The sequence below is a fragment of the Myotis daubentonii genome, chromosome 7, assembly GCF_963259705.1.
Source record: "Myotis daubentonii chromosome 7, mMyoDau2.1, whole genome shotgun sequence".
Taxonomy (NCBI): Eukaryota; Metazoa; Chordata; class Mammalia; order Chiroptera; family Vespertilionidae; genus Myotis; species Myotis daubentonii.
In genome coordinates, this window is record NC_081846.1 from 90,388,181 (window position 1) to 90,410,506 (window position 22,326).

The 22,326-nt window shown below is 44.5% G+C and overlaps 1 protein-coding gene across 1 annotated transcript in view; it reads right to left on the reverse strand.

The window, feature by feature from the left end:
- Nucleotides 1-22,326, reverse strand: part of CNTNAP5 (contactin associated protein family member 5) — an 883,495-nt gene that overhangs the window by 270,225 nt on the left and 590,944 nt on the right. The gene's annotated exons all lie outside the window — the stretch shown is intronic.

Here is a 22,326-nt window from a genome sequence, read left to right on the forward strand (position 1 = left end):
GCACCCAAGCGGGACCCCCACCCTGATCTGGGACACCCTTCAGGGCAAACCAGCTGGCCCCCACCTGTGCACCAGGCCTCTATCCTATATAGTAAAAGGGTAATATGCAAACTGACCCTAACAGCAGAAGGACTGGGAATGACTGGTCACTATGACACACACTGACCACCAGGGGCAGATACTCAATGCAGGAGCTGCCCTCTGGTGGTCAGGGCTCTCTCACGTGGGAGGAGCTCTGCTCAGCCACAAGCCAGGCTGATGGCTGCCAGTACAGTGGTGGTGGTTGGAGCCTCTCCTGTCTCCTCAGCAGCAGTAGGGATGTCCGACTGCAGCTTAGGCCTGCTCCCCGCTGGCAAGTGGACATCCCCCGAAGGCTGCCAGGCTGCCAGAGGGATGTCTGATTGCCATCTTAGGCCCAATCCCCGGGGGAGCAGGCCAAAGCCAGCAGGCCTAAGCCAGCAGGTGGTCATCCCCTGAGGGGTCCCAGACTCCAAGAGGGCACAGGCCGGTCTGAGGGACCCCCTTCTCCCCCCGAGTGCACAAATTTTTGTGCACCGGTCCTCTAGTCAATAATAAAAAGACAAATGATCCAATTTAAGGATGTGTACATCATTTGAATAGACACATCATTTGAATAGACATTTCTCTAAAGAAGATATAAGCAATTCAAATCAGCATGAAAAGGTGGTCAGCAACATTTGTAATTAGGAAAATGACAAAATCACAATGAGATATCACTTTATACCCATTCAATTGGATAAAATAAGAAAGACAATAACAAGTGTTGAGAAATATGTAATGAAATTGGAATCCTCATATACTACTGAGGGGACTATAAAATGGTACAGCCACTTTAAAAATGTTTTTACAGTTCCTCAAAATGTTAAATATAGAGTTTTCCTATGATCCAGTTATTCCACTCACAAATATGTACCCGTAAGAAAGGAAAAGCTATTTCAACACAAAAATTGTGTATTAATTTTAATAGCAATATTGTGAACAATAGCCAAGAATATGGAAACAAATTAAAATGCCCATAAATTGATGAAAGAATGACAAATATGGTATATTCATATACTGGAATATTAATTAACAATATCACAGCTAATATACTGATATGATGAAATTTTAAAAACATTATGCTAAGTAAACATATGCAGTTAGAAAGACCACATATTGTATAATTACACTTGTGTGGAATGTCTATAATAGAAAAATATGTAATACTGAAGTAGATGAGTATTTGCCTGGGACATGGCATTGTGGGAGACAGGACAGGTGGAGAGACAGAATGGGGAATGACTGCAAATGTGTAGGAGGTATTATTTAGGGAATGTTAAAGATGTTCTAAAATTAGACAGTGGGGATGTTTGAAACTCTGCAAATATATCCAAAACTACAAACTATAGACTTTGAATGAAATTTTGTGGTATGTTAAATATATATATAAAAAGAGGTAATATGCAAATTAGCTTGGATGCTGTAATAGTCACAACTGGCTCAAGGAGGAGGTTGTGTGTGCAGATGGGCGGGAGGGGACTGCTTGTGCTGTGAGTCAAGCCACAGATGGGGCAGCCCCGGAGCAGATTCTCTCTGTCTCTCTGGTGCTTCTATATAAATAAAATAAAATAAAATAAAAAGCTTTTGTGATCATTAAATTATCTAATGCACCCCCAGCAGCCCGGGAGTGGAGGCAGGGGGTTGGGCTCAAGCTGCTGCTGCCGCCCAGCCTCAGCAGGCCCACCTCTGCATGTGAGCTGCAGAGGAAACACCTTTTCTGACCACTCATTGGCTAAGCATCCCATATGCCACTGGACACGTTCTTGATAACTTGGGTAATAAGAATCCAAGAAGGTGATCTAGGGTTTTTCCACCTCATTCCTGGAGGAAAAAACGAAGGTCCACTGCTGGAGGGCTAAGAAATGTCATATCCTTCCCTAGCCGGTTTGTCTCAATGGATACAGCCTCGGCCTGTAGACTGCAGAGTCTGGGTTTGATTCTTATCAAGGGCATGTATCTAGGTTCCAGGCTCCTCCCTGGCCAGGGCCCAGGTCAGGGCTCATGCAGGAGGAAACCAATCGAAGTGTCCCTCTCACATTGATGTTTCTCTGTATCTTTCCCCCTGTCTTCCACACTCTCTAAAAATCAGTGGAAAAATATCCTCAGGTGAGGATAAAAAAGAAAGAAATAAAGAAATGTCATATCCTATGAAAGAGACATCTTGAAAATGCCTAAAGAAAGTTGTAATTTTTCATGGTGAAGGGACTGGAGTCCATGTTGATGAAAACATCTTAGTGGCTGGCAGTGGCAGCAGCAGCAGTGCGGTGATAGGGGTGGCGCCTTCCCCTGATCAGCCCACAGAGGGAAGCCAGACTCTGTGGGGAGTGGGCCTAAGCCATTAGTAGGACATCCCCTGAGGGCTCCTGGACTGTGAGAGGGGGAAGGCTGGGCTGAGGGCAAATGTTGCGCACTAGACCTCTAGCATGTGTGTGTATGTATATATATATATATATATATATATATATATATATATATATATATATATACCATAACCATAATATGCAAATAGGCAGAATGGCAGAACAACCAAACACCTAACATCCGGTCACTATGACATGTGCTGACCAGCAGGGGGCACGTGTGGAACATGGCAGGTGTTGGATGCAGTAGGATGGTGGAGCAGGTGAGCAGGGGCACTGGTCGCTGTCATTAGGGTAAGCCTCTGGTGGTTGCTGAAAATTTTTTGCTCCAGCGCGCTGCAGTCCCACCCAGCACTCTCACCTGCTGCTGGCGCTGACCCCAATCGCTCTGTGCCATCAGCGCATGAGAGCAGTGGTGGCAGGAGTGGTGCTGCTGGCAGACAGGGACCAGGGAACATGGTGGGAGGGGCTGGGTGGGGGCGCAAAGGATGGACCAAGACCCCGCCCCCTGTGCCCACCACAACCTCACGGCCCACAGTTCCTTTCAAGGTGCACAAATTTGTGCACTGGGCCCCTATATATAATAATAAAGATGTAAAAAACAGCACTTCATCATTGTGAAGATAATTTTTGACATCAGATAATAGGCTTTGACATCAGAAAAATAACTGAGTTCAATATCTACTTTTTCCTATTTTAGCTGTCTGACTATAGAAATTCCTGATTCTCTCTGTGCCTCTGGTGCTTCTATATAAATAAAATAAAATAAAAAGCTTTTGTGATCATTAAATCATCTAATGCACAAAGCATTTAGCCTGATTTTTTTTACACTGTAGGTATTCAATCAGTGTATAATGTTTTTATTATCCTGGTAGAAACTGTATTTTATATACAAGCAGATCCCAAAAAACAAAGCCTATTGAAAATAGTACCATGTACCCTTAAAGCTTTAAAGAAACATTAGTTTGCTAATTAGCTGAAATATTCAGGAAATCAGGCTTAAAAGCAGAAAAAAAAAATGTAACTAATACCTTCACATTGATCATGACATTGCCTTACTACTGCACTGCTACTATCTTATCAGGAATTGTGGATTCTTAATTATGTACTGTTCATTTTGATCATCATCATCATCAGGACGATTCTCACAGTGTAATAATTGAATTGCATCCATTCAGAAAGCACATTCTCAGCACATGTTAATCTTTCTAAGATGATTCTGTGCTTTAGTAGTTAGTATTCCAATTATTCAACTAAGACAACATGGTTTTTGTTACTCATAAGCTCTATGCTCCTTAAAACAGCTACCATTTAAAGTTGTCTGTGTCTGGCTTATTAGCAAATGCAATGAGCACACAGTTCACCAGTTCACTTGGTGAGAGATCTCTCAGGAACGATCTTCTTTAACCCTCACAACAATCGAGTTTTACGGATGAGGAAACTGTGGTTCAGAAAAGGCATGGAACTGACACAGGGTCACAAGCTCAGCTCATTAGCAAAACTGATGCGGCGATGCAGAATTGCTGCTTCTTTTGCTTGTGTTTTTATTTTTCAGACAAAAATTGGGTTACATTGTCTAATAAACTTATTTTTAAATCAAAATTGTCTTGAAAATCCCAGATATGTGCTTCTATAGCTAAACTTAACTTAGCACCAAGAGGAAGTAGAAACTTTCTTAATATTGTTTGACAGTGATCATTATGCTGATAATTTCAGCAGTGATGAAGTAAGTACCAGGTGAAGACAACTTGTCCACAGAAAGAACCAATCTTCTGCTGACAGGTGTTCTAAGTATTTCCTCTGCAGCAGGTTGGATCTGGGCTTGGGAAATACGACAGTTCATTAAAAACCACTAATCTCTGCCTTACCTAACGTGCATAAGTAAATTATAGCATATAAAAATCAGTATTGAAGAAAAAATAAAATAAGAAAAAGGGGCTAGAGAGTGTTGGGACCAGGAGGAGTTGCAATTTTTAATAGGGTGAATAGTGAAAGTCATGCTAAGATAATTATATTTATGCAAAGTTTGGAAGAGGTAAAGGAACAAGATAGGTGATAAATTGGAAGAGAGATTTGCAGGCAGGAGAACAGCAAGTACAGAAGTTCTAAGATGGGTTTTAGATTTTATGCGACAGTGCAAATAACAAAAGAAACAGAAAAAAATTGGATTTCATTAAAAACTTTTCATCAACAGGTGCTACCAAGAAAGTGAAAAGATGACCCAGAGAACTGGAGAAAATATTTGTAATCATATATCTAATAAGAATCTAGTACCCAACAACTCAGCAACAAAAAAACAAACAACATAATTTTAAAATGGCAAAACATTTGAATACATATTTCTCCAAAGAAGAATGCAAATGACCAACAAGCCCATGGAAAGATGTTTGTCATTGATTATTAAAGAAATGAAATCAGAACCATAATGAGATTTCACTTCGCACCTCCTAGGATGGTTCTAATTAAAAAGGGGGGGCAGGGAATAACAAGGGTTGGTGAGGAGGTAGAGGCTACGCAGGTCCAGAATATGGAAGACCTGAGAAGTCAGCAGCCCTGCTTTGAGTGAGACAGGGAGACACTGGATCACTGAGTTCAGGAAGGAACTAGCACACACCAGCCTAAGTGTAGAGAATAAGCTAAAGAGTGTGGTGGGAAGAAGCAAGAAAATCCATTTAGGAGGCGTCTGTAATAATCTAAACAAGAGATGATGAGTCATAAGCCTGGAGAAGGACAAAGGTGGTGGTAAAAGTGGTCAATTTCTGGATATATTTTGATTATAGACAACAGGATTAAGAATGTTATAAATGACTCACAGAGGGGTGGGGGGTTGTGGAATTAGGGGAAAAGGTGAAGGGATTAAGAATTAAAAATTGGTAGTAACATGCCCTAGATGGTTTGGCTCAGTGGATAGATAGAGCATCGGCCTGTGGACTGAAGGGTCCCGATTCAATTCCAGTCAAGGGCACATGCCCAGGTTGTGGGGTCAATCCCCAGTAGGGGGCATGCAGGAGGCAGCCAATCAATTATTCTCTCTCATCATTGATGTTTCTCTCTCTCTCTCCCTCTCCCTTCCTCTCTGAAATCAATACAAATATATTTTTTAAAAATCGGTAGTAACAAAATAGTCACAGAGATATAAATTACAGCATAGGGAAATAATCAATAATATTGTAGTAACTATGTATGGTGCCAGGTGGGGACTGGAAATATTGGGGTGAGAACTCCATAAGTGTATGGTTTACATACATTGTGTCTGTAAGTGTATGTAAACCAACTTTGTATGGTGTCTAACCACTATATTGCATGTAAATTGTAATTGCAAAAATGTTATGAGAAGGCAGGGGAAAAAGAGGAATCAAGGATATCGCCAAGGTTTCTTGGTCTGAGCATCTGCCATTTACAAAGTTGGGAAAGAATGCTGGGGGAGCAGATGCAGAGAAAGAAAATCAGAAAATTATTTTTGGACATTGAAAGACCGGTAGGCGGGCAGGCCTGTCAACCTCACGTCCAGTAAAGGCATCTTGGCTGGGGAGCTAAATTAAAAGTCTTTGTCATGTGACTGAACTGTAACCCCAAAGCCCACTCCTCCTTTTAGGCGTGAGGAGAAAAGAAAAACAAGAAGGTAGCGAAAGCAGTCAGGTAGGGAGGCATGGACTGGACAGTGTGTCTTACAAGGCAAGCAAAGCACGTATTTCAAAGAGAAGGTGAGAGTCTGTCCCAGATGCTGCCAAATCAGATGCTCTCCCAGGGCCACAGGGGCTTGGCAACCAAGGAGATCATTGGTGACGCTAAGAGAAGTTCTGGAGAAACTGTGCATTCAGAACTGATTATGTAGTATCGTCTAAATGCATGTCCAGGTTCTGATAATTTAAAAAAGAATAGCATTTGCATATCAGATTTAGCTATGCAACTGGTTATAACAAACGTGTATCTTAATACGGTGAAAACGTGAACCAGGTAAAAAGGGAACCGAAAGAGCAGACACTAACCCAGCCCACATGAATCAGTGGGATTCCCAGGGAGGCGCACCTGGGAAGGAAAGAGAACATGTTACCAGCCGCTTGCATGAGGGGGCACCTCTGGAAGTGGAGCCGGGTGTGAGTAAGAGGGAGGCGGGACACAGCCTGGGGGTCCCAGCAGAGAAAGTGTCCTTGTGCTTCCAAACCTTTGTCTTAGCAGAACCAGCTAAGTTTCCTACCTTTTTTCCTGCACAATTACTTAACTCATATCTTTCTTAAGAATTTAATTGAACCTTAAATTGACTAACTTATTTTTAACTTTCACTACTCTCTTAGTAACAAGAGATTTGAAGTCATGCAGTTGATGGGGTAATTTGCTTATATAAACACATGTAAAATAAAAATACACATAACTTTTTAAGTCACATAAAACATTTTTGTGTTTCACACTTTGGAAATCCCCGAGCTCAAACACACAGTATCAGAAAGGACTCATGAAGAGAACTAAGATAATAAATAATAAATGTTTATTTATTTAAAGAAATCATTGGCTGATTTGAGAGAAAGAAAGGGAGAGAGAGAGAAACGTGTGCCCTGACCAGGGATCAAGCAGAAACCCCAGCGCATGGAGACCACGCTCTACCCAGCCCGGAGAAACATTTACATAATGATACATTATTTAATAAATGATATACAAGGATAATAAATAAGAAATAGATGCTGAAATAGGGAAATAAGGCGCCCAGGGAGGGAAGATGAGCTGGATGCTGCTGAATCTTGGTACAGACACTATTGTTGAAGACCTCACTCTGCCTCATCCAGTTTGCAGAGCAATTACGCTCCTGCTAGTCAAGATTCAACACATGGTCACGTTGCTCTTTCCCCTCAATGCCTCTGGAACACGTCATGCTAAACTGATGCTCTAAACTTTTCAGTTAGTTGCTAAAGACCTCTCAGACCCTTGCCCCTCCCTCGGCGGGGCCTCTGAGTAAAAGTCTGAAGCCACAGTGCAACTTGCGCGCCTGTTTCTTCTGGAAGCTCTTGACGCGGAGGACTTTGGGATACCGCGCGGTGAAGCTGCTCTCATGGGCTGCCCGCCGAGTGACCGGTGCAAAGGGGCGCAGGGCAGGAAAGCCTCCGAGGGCAGCGTGCCAAGGCCAGGGAATTCCATGACGCCTCACCATTCCTCACTTACGTTTAGCCTTTATTTTTTATTTATTTTTTTTAGATTTTCTTTCTTTCTTTCTTTCTTTCTTTCTTTCTTTCTTTCTTTCTTTCTTTCTTTCTTTCTTTCTTTCTTTCTTTCTTTCTTTCTTTCTTTCTTTCTTTCTTTCTTTCTTTCTTTCTTTCTTTCTTTCTTTCTTTTTTTATTGCTTAAAGAATTACAAAGGGTATTACATATGTGTCCTCCCCCCCCCCGCCCCCCGCCCTTGACAATCCCCTGGCCTCCCCTACCCCCCAGTGTCTTATGTCCATTGGTTATGCTTATATGCATGCATGCAAGTCCTTCGGTTGATCTCTTACTCCCCTCCCTCCTGCCCCCCAACCCTCCCCGGCCTTCCTGCTGCAGTTTGACAATCTGTTTGAGGCAGCTCTGCCTCTGTATCTATTATTGTTCAAAAGTTTATAATGGTCTCTGTTATCCATGAATGAGTGAGATCATGAGGTATTTTTCCTTCATTGACTGGCTTATTTCACTTAAACATTTAGCCTTTATAAAATTCACTCTACTGTGTGACCGTCCAAGTCCAGGGTGGCATAAAGGTTCACATGCCATCATTCAATGGCTGAGTTCCATCATACCCACCTGCTGCAGGGCTTCCTGACAACTCCCCATCCTTCGGCCTCTTAGTCCACGCACTGGCTTTGGTCAGCAAAGCAAGCCTGACTCAAGAATGCTGCCCTCATCCATGGGGAATGAGAAAGAGGCCAGCAGGAACAATTCTCACCTTTCTCTTCCATCAACACAGGTGCCATTGCTACCATTAAATTTTCATTTAGTGGTGCAGGAGGAAAAAATTGGAAAGAGAGAATAGACGTGGAAATAGCTTCTGCTTAAAAAATGCTGCCATGGGGAGTGCTTTCCATGCACTATTAATGTTAATGTAGCAGAATTGCTCCATCCTCTTAATTAGATGCATAATTCTTAACCTTTAGGTAAACTGTGTATTCAGGCATGATGGAGGATGAAATGAAATTACTGCTTCCCCGAGGCAGGAGAAAACACATCCAACAAAGACCGTGGGCACTGCTGGGTAGCTGGAGGAGGCATCATACTTACTTTGACTGAAGTGGTACAGAGGGCAGGTGCCATGTTCACGCACATGAATGCACTGGAGCCCAGCACCTTGTATCCACACTGTGAATGCACCCGAGACACAAACTGTCAGATCAAGGACATGGAGCTGTGTGACACCCAGAACAGGTGTGTGAGTTAAAGAATCCGCTGAGACAGCATGGAGCCTGGGCCCTTCAGCCCTGCACACGGAAGGAGCTACACCTGCTTTCCCTGTGTGAGTGGATCAGCACCTGCTTTCCCTGTGTGAGTGGATCAGCACTGTAGTCTTCTTAGCAGAACCTAAGGGACCATTTGAATCGCCTGTGGCAGGAACCACCTCAGGCCATTTTTCTTCCCCCTTCCTTCACTTGTTGGTTAATCTTCTCCAGCTGCCAGGGAGTTTAAAGCCCTTCATCCTATCAGTGGATTTCTGCCAATCTCTAACTTCCGGTTATTTTTAATAACTGCTCAGTCATTTTAGTGTTTCCAACATCTTTTCCAAAAAGCACCCCCAGCTGCCATAAACTGTGTTGTTTTAGCAGTCTGAGTAACAATCTCCCCTTAGCTGTGGTTTATGCACCATTTCATTACCTGAAGACCTTTGAAAGCCAGAAAGGGTGGAAACAACTCCCCCACATGGAAACATGGAGCCTCAGAAGAAGCCACGGTGGGAAGTGACCCAAGTCCCGGAGGGCACTCACTGCCCGGCGGTGCTGCGGAGGGTGCCTGGGCCTGGCGCTGCAGTGCGGGCGCCAGCCCTCCTGGCCAAGAGCGTCCAGCTCCATCTGCCGCGCTGGCTCTCCGGCTTTCAGACCATTGATGTTGACATTAGCGTGGACTAACATTGAAACTCTAATATTAACTAAATAGCAAAGCGAGGTTTCATATTAATAACATATTTGATTTTAGCTAAAACTAAAATTCAGGCTTTGTGTATTTATGCTTACAATGAGGATCATAAGTTAAAAATAGGTTGTAGTATTTCAGAGGTCTGATATAGTTTTATTTGTTGAGCCACATTAAGATGACAAACATGCCTTTGACAGTAGATACGCAGGAAAAGCAACACTGCAAGCAGGCCATCTTATTTCAATTCTTATTAGGGTGTGACGTTTTTCTATGTTCCCCCCACTGTGGGATGGGTATTGAAGTTATGCACCAATTATTATTTCTTCACCTTCCAGGCATATGAAAGGATGATAATTTTTGGCCCTGTAGGTACTTGAAGGGTAGCAGAATATGCCACCCCAAATATGCCAATTTGTAAAGGATCATTTATAGCTGAAGGCAATTAAGAAGCAAAGACTTAGAAAGTTCCTTGCTCTTCCCCTATTTTCCTAAAAGCAGGGCATGCATTTTCAAAAGTTCCTCCTCCTCTCCAAGAAGGAGAAAATGTAATCACCTGAGACAACTTCAGGACCTATCAGCCTGGAGGTGGCATCAGAGGGTTTATATAACTAACCTTACCGACTAGCCTTACCAACTAGCCTTACCTACAAGCCTTACCAACTAGCCTTTATCTCCAGGCTACTTTCCTTTGCCCTATTATTTCTCCACAAATGTACTGTGTTTTTGTTTGTGTGTGTTTTGTTGTTGTTGTTGTTAAAGACGCGATATAAGCTGGAGCCCTAAGACACCTCTTTGAATTATCATAATTGTCCATGGGTCTCTCCCACGTGTACATGAAATATACATGCTAATCAACTTCTGTTCCTTTTTCTCTGTTAATCTGTCTTTCATTCCAAGGGTTTCAGTCAAGACCTCAGAAGTTTGAAAGAAAGTTATTTTTCTTCTACTACATATTTTATTCCACGAGTTGTAAGCAGCTGTGACCTGTGTCACTCCTAGACTGCAGCAGGTTGGGGGCACCTTTCTTCTTCTAAGATGATACTTGAAACAAGAGCAACTCCATCACTCTGGGTACACAGCTGGGAGGGGGAAGGGGAGACCTAGAGCAGAGCTCCTGGACCACCCACAATGAATATCTAGCCTACTTGAAAAATGAACCCTTGTTTTAGTCATTAAGTTGTTCTGGCTTTACGTTGTTGTTGCAGTATAATTTAGCCTGTTGTGACTGATAAAGGAATGCTAAATATTGATTTTCAAAGTGCTTTTTTGACCATACCCCCACACGCATTTACATGCCAAGAAGATTTTTGAGGACCTACTTTGTACCCCTGCCAAGCAAGGCTCTGTGTATTCAAATGAATACGACTCAGTAGTTATTCTTGAATAAGAATTCGCACTTGGAAAGGAATTTTAATTTCAGTGCTACCATGGAGGAAACGCATGTCCTCTGTGCCTTTTAGCTGCCAACAAGTTGCCATCCCAGGGCTCCTACCACCCTACCCCCTCAGTTAAGAAGCCCCTGTGGGTGGCACTGCTGGAAATGGTGTGCCCACAGTAATGGACTCCCGGTTTTCATCATCATCACTTGAGGCTCTTGAGGAGACTACTCAGGGTTATTTGTCTAAAATCATGTCTCCATGGTTGAGAATCATTTTTACTCCATTAATGATGCAAAATGAGACAAAATACAGGATCCTGATTCGGAGATAATTCCCCAAAAGGTTGTTTGACCTTCCTTTCCTCCCTCCCTTCCTTCCTTCCTTCCTTCCTTCCTTCCTTCCTTCCTTCCTTCCTTCCTTCCTTCCTTCCTTCCTTCCTTTCTTCCTCATTTCCTCTCTCTTAATCCTCACAAGGTGGTTTTAGCAGCTACTCCACTATCCTGACATCTTATCATTTCTAAGCTCAATCAAAATATTCTGCTGAATACATAGATGGATTATTAGTGTCAGCAACTTCATTTCTAATTTTCTCTTTATCTGACTCCTTCTCCCTGTCTGGGATATTTTCCCAGAGAGAATTAGTTTTCTATTCTTGCAGGCATCTTATGTAATGATTAGCCAGATGGATTTTGGAATGACATCTGACTGTATCTATATAATGCAGGTTTACTAGGCAAAATCTAGTCACAGTCTGATTCAGTCCAAGGAAATTTTGTATAACTGGCATTAGGGCAGCTGGTCACAGGGCAGACTTAAGAAAATATTACTTTTGTTTGTCCATGAAACAGAATTTAATTGCAGTAGCTTTTTGTTTGTTTGGGTTTTTTGTTTGTTTGCTTTTTTTTTTTTTTAACTAGATGGGGGTGTATTTCTTTAGATGTGAATAGGGTCATGTGGTTCTTATTGTACTTAACCTCTTTCAACCTCAGTTTGTTCATTAGTACTAACCTATACCGCATGAGAGTATATGGATTAAAATGAGGTAGTTTTTTTTTTTTTTTTTTTTTTTTTTTTTTTTTTTTTATAACTAGAGGCCCAGTGCACGAAATTCATGCACTTGAGTGTGTGTGTGTGTGGGGGGGGGGGTGTCCCTCAGTCTGGTCTTCTTCCTTTCACAGTCTGGAAAACCTTCAGGGGATGTCCAACTGCCAGCTTAGGCCTGCTCCTGGCAGTTGGACATCCTTTGTGCTGCTGCAGATGCAGGAGAGGCTCCCACCTCTGCTGCTGTGCTCGCCAACCATGAGCCTGGCTTCTGGCTGAGCAGCACTCCCCCTGTGGGCGTACACTGACCACCAGGGGGCAGCTCCTGTATTGAGCGGGATCAGGCTGAAACTGGCTTTCTGACATCCTCCAAGGGGTCCCAAATAATGAGAGGGCACAGACCAGGCCGAGGGAACCCCACTGGTGCATGATTTGGGCTGGCGGGGGGGATGTGGGAGATTGGCCAACCAAGGAGGGACCATGGGAGGGCTCCAGGGCATGTCCATCTTGCTCAGTCCTGATCAACCGGACCCCAGCAGCAACCTAACCTACCGGTCAGAGCGTCTGCCCCCTGGTGGTCAGTTCATGTCATAGTGAGCGGTTGAGGGGCCTCAGCATATCATTAGCTTATTACACTTTGATTGGTTGAACAAACAACTTAGCATATTAGGCTTTTATTATATAGGATGTAGCTATCAAAATTTTTAAAGTTCCCATGTAGATCATATTATATATCTATTGAATAATATTGTTTTAGAGGCTACTTTGTTTAGCATAGCCAATCACTGTTATTTCCTTTCTAGTTCTATGACTTCTTGCTTCTTACCTCTTTTCTCTACCATTAGCTAATTTTTTTCTGCCATCTTTTCTGGACCCAGTCAGTTCTCTCTCTACAGCCACTTGGTCAAGCTTCCTATCATGCCACCTTTCACTCAGTGGCAGTAGGTGAGTTCACCACAGAAGCCTGCTGCCGAGCACCTGAGTCAGAGTGGCCCCCCCCGTCCTGCCCTCCTTTCTTCCCACCTTCTCGGCCTCCTCCTCTGCAAGAAGCAGCAACAACTTAAGCTGTTAGTTCCCAAATCCGTCTTCTCCTCACCCTGAGGGTGAATCACACTGGCCCACTCCATGCCTTTCCCACCACATGGACTCCTCTCTCTCCAGCTGTGCCTTCAGGAAGTGATACCTTTCCTCGAAGATCCATGGTATTTACCCAAGAAAAGGTGCCTCCTCCTTTCCTGAGCATTTTGCACCTCACTGACATGTAGGCGCTGTCTCTAATTCTGCCGACACTGACACAAGCTCCTTCAGTGACAGTAGCCACTGTGGTCAGCTCCATTTACTTATGCATCATGCTTCCTGGAAAAGCCTGGAAGGTCAGTGAAAATTTTGCAGATGAGAAAACATGACTCACAGATTTAAGTAATGACCTCACCATGGCTACCCAGCAAGAAAATGGCAGAGCAGGAAATTCAGTTATTTTTTTATTCAGACCTTAAAACATTTCTACTGTGTCACACTAAGGTTATGGTTTAACAATCCCTACACACATACAAGCACGGGCACACACATGCACGCATACACACACACAAACACATACATGCACCTACATGCATGTGGAGGAAGGCACACAGGAATAAAAACAATATAATTCACCCATTCCTTCCTCTCAGCAAAAAGGAGAGGACAGTGAACATTGTTTACAAAATCACCTCTGTTATTTCAAAGAATTTAGACAAACTGAGAAGTTAAATTTTAAAGCGTAAAAGTTTCCAAACATTTTTGTTCTTGTGGATACTATTATGTTATTTCTGTCATCCTCATTCTTAGAGATGGGGAAACTGAGGCCTAGAGATGTTGAATACCATATCTAAGATCACGTCACCAATTCCTAGATTCCTAGACCACGTCTTCACTGACCTGGGTATGCAAGGGCTCAGGCGGGAGGAAGTCCAGCTGGGGAGCTGCCATAGCGCGGAGCCTTTGCAGACTGCTGGGCCTCATCTGTGCAGCTGTCTTCCACGTCTAACTGAATGCGTTTACCAAGTAAATACTGTAATAGAGTCATAACTACTTACAGGTAAGAATTTGTTATTCTCATGATTCTTGGCTTGTAATGGCCTTGGGAAAGATTCATACCTTCTCTGCACAATCAGTGTTTCCACAAGAAAGTATATTCTGAGACGACCAGGTGCATGAAGGTGTCAAAAAGCATCACCTACTATATAAATAAATTATCATATTTCATGGTCTTAAGAGTCTAAAAAAGTCTTTTTTTAAACCAAGCCTTCTAGTTCTTTACTGTGACAAGACAGTAAAACTGTGCACGTATTTTACCTCACTCTGCGTGGGTTAGTACAGAGTCGCGGCATGTCAGGGAAGAAAGGACAGTGGAGAACAGCAACTATATATAACCTGCAAGGATCAAAGCTGCGAAACGGGAGGCCCATAAAATGTAACTTTCTCAGGGTCAAGGAGGCTATGGTAGATGATCCAGGAGCGGGTGGGCAGCCCCCCTCTCAGCCCCCCTCTACCCCACCTCCCACTCTGTGGCAGCTTTCTCCCAGTAGGAGACTGTGCTGCAGGCTTAGCCCCAGGCGCTGTTGTACCAGGGTCCTCTGGCATAGGGATAGGAGTGGTACTTCCTATTAATTGAGGAGGGATCTCCCATGCATTCAATAACCACTTGCTAAATGTTTGCAAGGTGCCAGGTGCTATTCTAGGCATTATGGGACAAAATGCTGAGCAAGACAAAGAAAGCTCCTCTTTCATGGAGCTCACGTTCTAATGGAGGTAGACAGTAAAAAATAAACAAACAAATAAATTGGAAGAAAACAACAGGTTGTAACAACCTCTTTGCAGAATATTAAAATGGGACGAGGTGATGAAGTGGGATGGACTGGAGACTTTAGTTGTAGGAAAATGCAAGTTGAGAGAGAAGTATAGGAAGTGGAATGAAACCTGAGTAGAGAGAGCAGCTGGTGCAACAGCAGGTGGGGAGAACCATGGCAAAGAACAGGGTGCGGGGGAAGGGCCCGCTTAGCCCCAGTGGGAGATCAGAGCCCTCACAGCTCTGGGTTCCCCCTCACAGGTAGGGGAGGGCTTGAAGCCGGGGGCCTAGAAAGATGGTCACTTGGCTGTGTGAGATGTGAACTGTTGGGGGCGGGGTCAGGGCTGGAAGGGAGAGGAAGCAGGACCCAGATGCCCTTGTCCAGTCAGGAGGCGAGGAGCTGGGACTTCAGGTAGAAGCAGTGAAATGGGCAGAGGAGGCTGGAGCCAAAGTCCGTCTGGCGGATGGGTTTGGTGTGTGTGCTGCGTGGGAACTGAGATGGGAAGGAGCAATGAGTCCCGCGCTTTCACCCTAAGAAACTAGGTAGATGATGGCACCAGTCGTTGCGATGAGAACATAGATGGGTGGATTAGAGCTGGGTAGGGGACATGGATTTAACTCTCAACAGCACTCTGAGGTAGGGAACTGCAGTGGAGAAAGTAAGTACGTAGGCTCATAGACCAACAAGAGGCAAGTCCCAAGGTAGAACTCTTTCACCACCAGACATGACAGGGGGCAAAATAACAGGTGTGCCCTAAGTGTCTACTACATGCAGCACATGGCATCTGTCATTATATGCGACAGGTCAGGAAACTGAAGCTCAGAAGACCTAGGTAACTTATTCAGGATTTCACAGCTAATAAGTAAAGTTTAATATCAGGTGAATGATTCCAAAATCCGTGTTTTTCCATGTTGTTTCCACTGAACTACAGGTTAGAACGAGGAAACGGGATTCTTCCTCCCAGGTAAGTGGGCGTGGCCTTTCACACAGGGGTGAGGAAATTAAAACATAGCTCACCCAGGATCTGCGCGTGGCTTTGGGGGCAATCCTCATTGATTAGTTAAGTAGCTAATGGTCTGAACAGCAATTCATTTCAGCCAGACACCTGTTCTGTCATAAACTTTGTGGACAGTTTTATTTTCCTCAGATACACACCCAGTTCATCAGCTTCCTTAAGGTATATGCCTTCTTTATAAAACCTGCCTCTGATTTTGACTCAGAGGGAGCAGTGGGGACATTATGAGGAAAGGTGGCTTTCGCGTGCAGCGAAGTGCACTGCCTTGAGTCATGTGATGGTCTCTATGTTTTTAAGTCCTTTGGTAAACTCCTATAACTACATTATAGCAGGTTACTTTGAGGGCAATGGAAGTCCCTGGAAGGTGAAAAATGCAGAGTCAGACATGAATTAGCTCTGACCTGGGTTTGCCTCCTGGTGCTGCCCTCTTTTGCTGTATTTTCTTTGGTTAGTTGATTATCCCTGAAAATTTTTGAAAATAAGGTAGTTTTAAAACATGTCTGTACATGACACTACAATATGGACTCGAGTTTCCCTCGCTTTGAAGGTGACCGCTTTGGCTCATCTGTCCCTTGTTGCCTGTTTTAAGCCAAGGAATTTAAAGGTGGTTTATTACATAGGCGTTGATGACCAGACCAAGATGCACTTTTTCTTTGGACACCTGCACCTTCTTGCATTGTTCCCTTCTCTCCGGGAGGCCTTTCTTCTTTCTCTGCATGTTATTTAGGAATGAGATGGAGGTTAAAGCCAGAGGCATTCCTTTGAAACTGGTCTCTAGCACTCAGCAGCTATGACCTTGGGGAAACACCTTATTTCTTAGCACCTCCCCTTCCATCAATAAGCAGAGAGTGATGATGCACATGCCATAAGATCACTGAGAGGATTAAATAAAATAACCTTTGAAACGTCTGAAGAGAAAAGGTGCTCAGAAGCTTAGAGCCAATGGCATTAGTGGCAGTGGTGATCAAAAAGGTGCATTCTAGGAACCATGAGTGTCTTGATAGAGTTTACAGTACATAAAGGGGAAATGCCCTTTAAATAAAGGTATTTCACGTACTGCCCCAGTATTTGCTGTGCAGATGTCACGGCATATGTTTGAGCTTCTGATTATGCTGGTCCCATGACAAAATGGGTTTCAGTAGCATGGTGGCAGGCTGGTGTGCTGAATGGAGCATGGGCTTTGGGTCAGTTCTATCCGCATGCTCTGTGTCTGTGTGCATGTGGAAGGGTGGCAAGAGGGCAGTTAGACAGCAATGAGGGAGGGAGGAAGGAAGGAGAGGGAGTGGGGGAGGAGAGGAGAGGAATGGAGGAGGAAGGAGGGAGGGGGAGGAGAAAGAGAGGATGGAGGGGCAGAGGGGGTACTTATAGATGTTTGAGAGGAGAGTAAGGAAGAAGGTTTCCAGCTCTCTGCCTGACCTCTCAGATGTGCGGGTGTGGTGGGGGCCTGCAATAGTTACATGGTGGGTGAAGTTGTCAAAGTGGCCTCGATTTGGTTCCAGCGCAGCAGCTAGGACAAAAGTAATGCCATGAATCAGAGGCAATGCAAGGCGGCTCTAAGGATCTGTGGCTGAGCTGGACTGTGGGGACCAGATGTGGATTCTGCTCTCAGGGAGCTCTAAGCTGCTCCCACTTCACCAGGGATAGGCAGTAACCTAAAATACCTAAGTGCTTAGCACATTGCAAATACCTGCTTTAGCCTGACATAAGCAGACATTAGCTCTGGGCTTTGCAATAGAAGAGAAAGAGAAATCCCTTGTTCCAGTGACTCCCTTGCACACTTACAATAACATCCAATCTTCAGCCTTGCATGGCCTGGTCTCTGGGCACCCCAACCTCCTTTTCCTGTTATCCTTGTTCCCTCTTCCCTCTCACAAGCTGCACTGACCTGGTGCTGATGCTCAGCCTGAAGTCCTCAGTCCCAGATTTCACAGGCCCCACCCCTCCCTTAACCAGGACTCTGATGGCAGTGGCAGGACCCCTCGCAGCCAAGAGCGCCTTTCCTACCTGCCTGTCTGCAAGAGAACTCCCACTATGGTCACACTCAGGCCCCTGATGTGTCTTCACTTTTCTGTCTTACACTTTCCATGAACTGATGATGTGTATACGGGCATTTGTATGTCTGTACATGTGTGTGAAAATGTATGCATGCCCATGTGTGAAAACATGTGTGCATGTGTGTATATAACTGCATGCATGTGCGTAAATTTGTGGTGTGTGTATGCTTGTGTGTGCATATGTGTACTAGCATGTGTGTGTGTATGCATGTGTGCGCAAATATGTGGTGTATGTGCATGCTTGTGTGTATTTGGTTTGTTTCTGTCATCCCTACTACAAGCATGTGGACAGGAACTGTTTTTTCTTCTTCAATGTTTCATTTCACCAGCCAGAAAAGTTCGTGGCACACGATAAAGAATCAATAAATACTTATTGTATGAAAGGAAATGTAATCATTTGTTAGTGGATGAAGTATTGGGCACAAAGTGTTTTACGTTTAGTAATCCCCAGAGAACCTTGAAGTGTTACTTCTTCTTTATCAGCAATGTGACTATTCTGTATCACAATTTCTTACTGAGATTTCTAAACATAATGATTAGTTTTGTGCACATGGAACCTGAGGGTCTATACACATGAGTGCATTCATATGTCTATTTGGGAATACAAAGAGTATATGATGAGTATAGGTGCCGATACACAATGTTATTATATAGCATAGACTCTATAATATGTACTGGTAAACATGGTGTTTGTATATTCAGACATATATATTTATTTAGAACAGTGATTCCCAACCTTGTTTTGGCCATGCCCCACTTAAGCATCTCTAAAATTCTGATTCCCTCCCTGTTACATCTAATTATTTTTTAAAATACATTTTATTCATTTTTTACAGAGAGGAAGGGACAGGGATAGAGAGTTAGAAACATCGATGAGGGAGAAACATTGATCAGCTGCCTCCTGCACACAACCTACTGGGGATGTGCCTGCAACCAAGGTACATGCCCTTGATTGGAATCGAACCCGGGACCCTTCAGTCTGCAAGCCGACACTCTATCCACTGAGCCAAACAGGTTAGGGCACATCTAATTCTTATTATTCAGAAAGTGAACTCCTATCAGCCTAATAGGCCATTAACTTGGTCTAAACAAGCTTTGAAAGAACATGGCATCCATGAAAGAGAAAAATAAAAGAACAAAAGGACAGTTGAAGTACTGAGGAAGAAATCACTAAGAAATTGTTAAAATAATAATATGAAGTGATATGAAAAAATAGCAAATAACATTTCAAAACATAATGGAGAACTGAAATTCATAAATATGTTACAAAATATACTTATATACTGTATATGAGGCCCCTAGAACCATAAGAAATGCAAAAAAATCACTGTTAATAACTCATTCTCAAATTTCCCCAGTTAAAAGTCAAATTGCCCCTCTTAAAAGTCAAATTGCCCCCTGTGGGGAACCACTGATTTAGACTCTAAATTACTATATACCACATATTAGCATATGTAGCCAATAGCTAATTTTCTATATGCTCACTAAACTATCATCAGTTAAAGAGGAAAATTGAGAATTGTAGAATACTTTAAAAGAAATAGGATTTTCCTTCTTTCAACATAAGTAGGGGAAGTAGTTGACTCCAGGTGGAAACCACTCACATGCTGCATCAGGAAATGAGTGGGATGACTGAACGGCCTGGACTAGAGCAGTGGTTCTCAGCCTTGGCTGCACATTAGAATCACCTGGGAATCTTTTTAAAATCCTGATTTCTGGGCCTAATCCTCCGGAAATTCTGTTTCTTTGTTATGAGGTGGGGCCACGACATTAGTAACAAAGAAACAGAATTTCCGGAGGGTGAGGCCCAGAAATCAGGATTTTAAAAAGATTCCCAGGTGATGCTAACATGCAGCCAAGGTTGAGAACCACTGGCCTAGAGGCAGGGAAAGGGGGATGGAAGTGCACTGATCCTTAGTTCTATGGATGAACTTGAACAGCCCAAGTGGCAAACTTGTTCACATGACTGACCCGAAGTAAACTCGGCCAGGCTCTCCAGCAGCTATGGGCTTCAGATCAAGGTGTCTCCCGGACCTCTTATCTCTGATCCGGGAGCTCAGAGCTGGATGGGGGAAGGGTTCCCAACCCGCCTCTCAGTGCACAGTGCGGGGGTGTAAAAGTGCATCCACCCAATACTCACACCAGAAAGAAATCGCACAAGGGGATACCGGGCACCAAGGAGACTCTCCATTGCAGTACAACCACATAATGAAAGACTCTGTTGTTAATGAGCATTTGGCATAAAGTCATAGTTATTGATATGGAACAGTATTTGTACAGTGTGTGTGTGTGTGTGTGTGTGTGTGTGTGTGTGTGTGTGTGTGAGAGAGAGAGAGAGAGAGAGAGAGAGAGAGAGAGAGAGAGAGAGAAATTCAGAGAGTCAAACAATATCACAGGGTCCTGCTTGGGCAGATAAGGGGATGCTTGCTCAGCTCTTCCAAACTGAGAGCCAGGTAAGGTGAAGTGGGTCTCCACCATCTCCCCTGTGCTCCCTGGTCTTCCGGGGTAAGCGCTTGGCTTCAATGAGGGGCATTAGTACAGTGTTCCTGCATGTATGTGCCTGTTATGAACTGATTTAGTCCCGCCCAAATCCATTCACAGGGTTGAAACTCTTCCCCTCAGTGTGAGGGTCTTAGGAGGTGGGGTCTTCGGGAGGTGGTGGTGCCCTCAGTGTGATGGTATTAGGAGGTGGGGGTCTTGGGGAGGTAGTGGAGCCCTCAGTGTGATGGTATTAAGAGGTGGGGGTCTTGGGGAGGGGGTGGAGCCCTCAGGAATGGGATCAGTGCAGGCTCACTCCCCTTAGTCCTGCCATGTGAGGATATGAAGAAAAGTAGCTGTGTGACCAGGAGAGGCCCTAACAAGAACCCTGCCTTTGGGGGCCGGCCAGTCTGTGTATTGGTGATAGGAGTCCCCTTAGGTCAGTGCTCACCTATGAGGTGAGCACACCTGGGTTGCCCTTTAGGTGTGACGGGTGAGAGGCTGGGGCCACGTCGCTAGGAGGCACTCTATCAGCAGCGCCACCTCACCCAGTGCCATAAGCACTGCAGGTGGAGGCCCAGGGGCCCCTTAGGCTCTGGCCCACACTGAGCTTTTCAAGCCAGCTCACCAGGAGGACGCGGACACTGTGAGCATGCCCACTGTCCTCCTTCCTCTACCTCCTCTGACTCAGACCCATGGGGGAAGGGAGGATTAATGAACACCTTCAAACCCCAACACACACACAGTGTGTTCCAACTGTGCTTTTGTGCATATCCATGTGGCCAAACATCTGGAAGGATACACACCAAATACAACATCCGTCTGCTCTGGGGGGTGAGATTATTTTCTCGCATGAGTTATGGTCAGTATAACCATTCTATTTACACATTTAAAATAAGGATAGCCTCTCCCTGAGCTTGTTTCCCATCCCAGCACCAGTCTGGGGCCTTCCCTCTGGGCTGGAGGCTGTGCGCAAGGAAAGAAACAGGGCCCCCGGGTCTGCTGGCCACGCACCGTGGTGGGAGCACAGGCTCCCTTCTGTCCATCTCCTGCTGCCTCTGCCGCTCAGGTTCTGAGGCAAAGGGTTTGGCGGTGAAACCAGACATTAGTGACTTGCACAGTCACATAACCAGAAAGAGGAGGCATGACCTCACTCCCAGCATGGCCTGCTCCCAAACCCACGCCCCTCCTGCTCAATGTCCACGTCAAGTAAAAGGCAGTGACGGCAGAAAAATAAAACACGCAGGACGTCAGTGGGTGGCCACACGGACGGCACAGAACGCAGATGCTGGAGGACATCCCAGAGTCACAGCAACATGCTCACCTCCTCCCTACGTCCGCCAAACCCAACCTGGGAAACTGGGAGCAACACCCTACAGAGGGGGCGCTGGGTGCTGAGACACAGGCATTTTGTGCTGAGAAGGGAGAGGGACAGGGACTGAGGCCTGGGAAAGGGCCCGGTACCATGCTCCGACCTCAGCCTGCGCGCTCCGTGCACCCACCGCCCTGCAGTAACTGATTTTCCCAGTGATGGTACTGAGTCATCAAGAAAAGGTTACATTTTATATTCGGAATTATCTGCTTAAGAAGGCAAGGAAGCATGTAATCTATTTGAAAAAGATTTTCATTTCAAATAGTTAGAAACTCCTTTAAAGATTTCTGGTGCTTAAAGGAATAAGAAACAGTTATCTGGAAAACTCACTCACGTGGAACAAGGTGTCCCCTAAAGATTCTTGATCAGGGCGGCTGTGGGTCACATTTAGTGGGTGCACAGGCTTTCTCCTTTTTGACATTTCAGGGTCTAGTTTTCCCAGGCCTTTCACCATTCCCAACTTCCAAGCACTGGGCTCTAAATTACATGACGCTAAAGATTCTGAGACACTTTTTTGGCCACCTCATATCCCCATGGTGGGCAGCCTCCCCTCACCCCCCAGCTCCCCCCCCCCACACACACACACACTGCAACTAAACAAATGATGAGCTATGTTTACAAAACTGACTGATTCCCAGGGTGGGCATAATCAT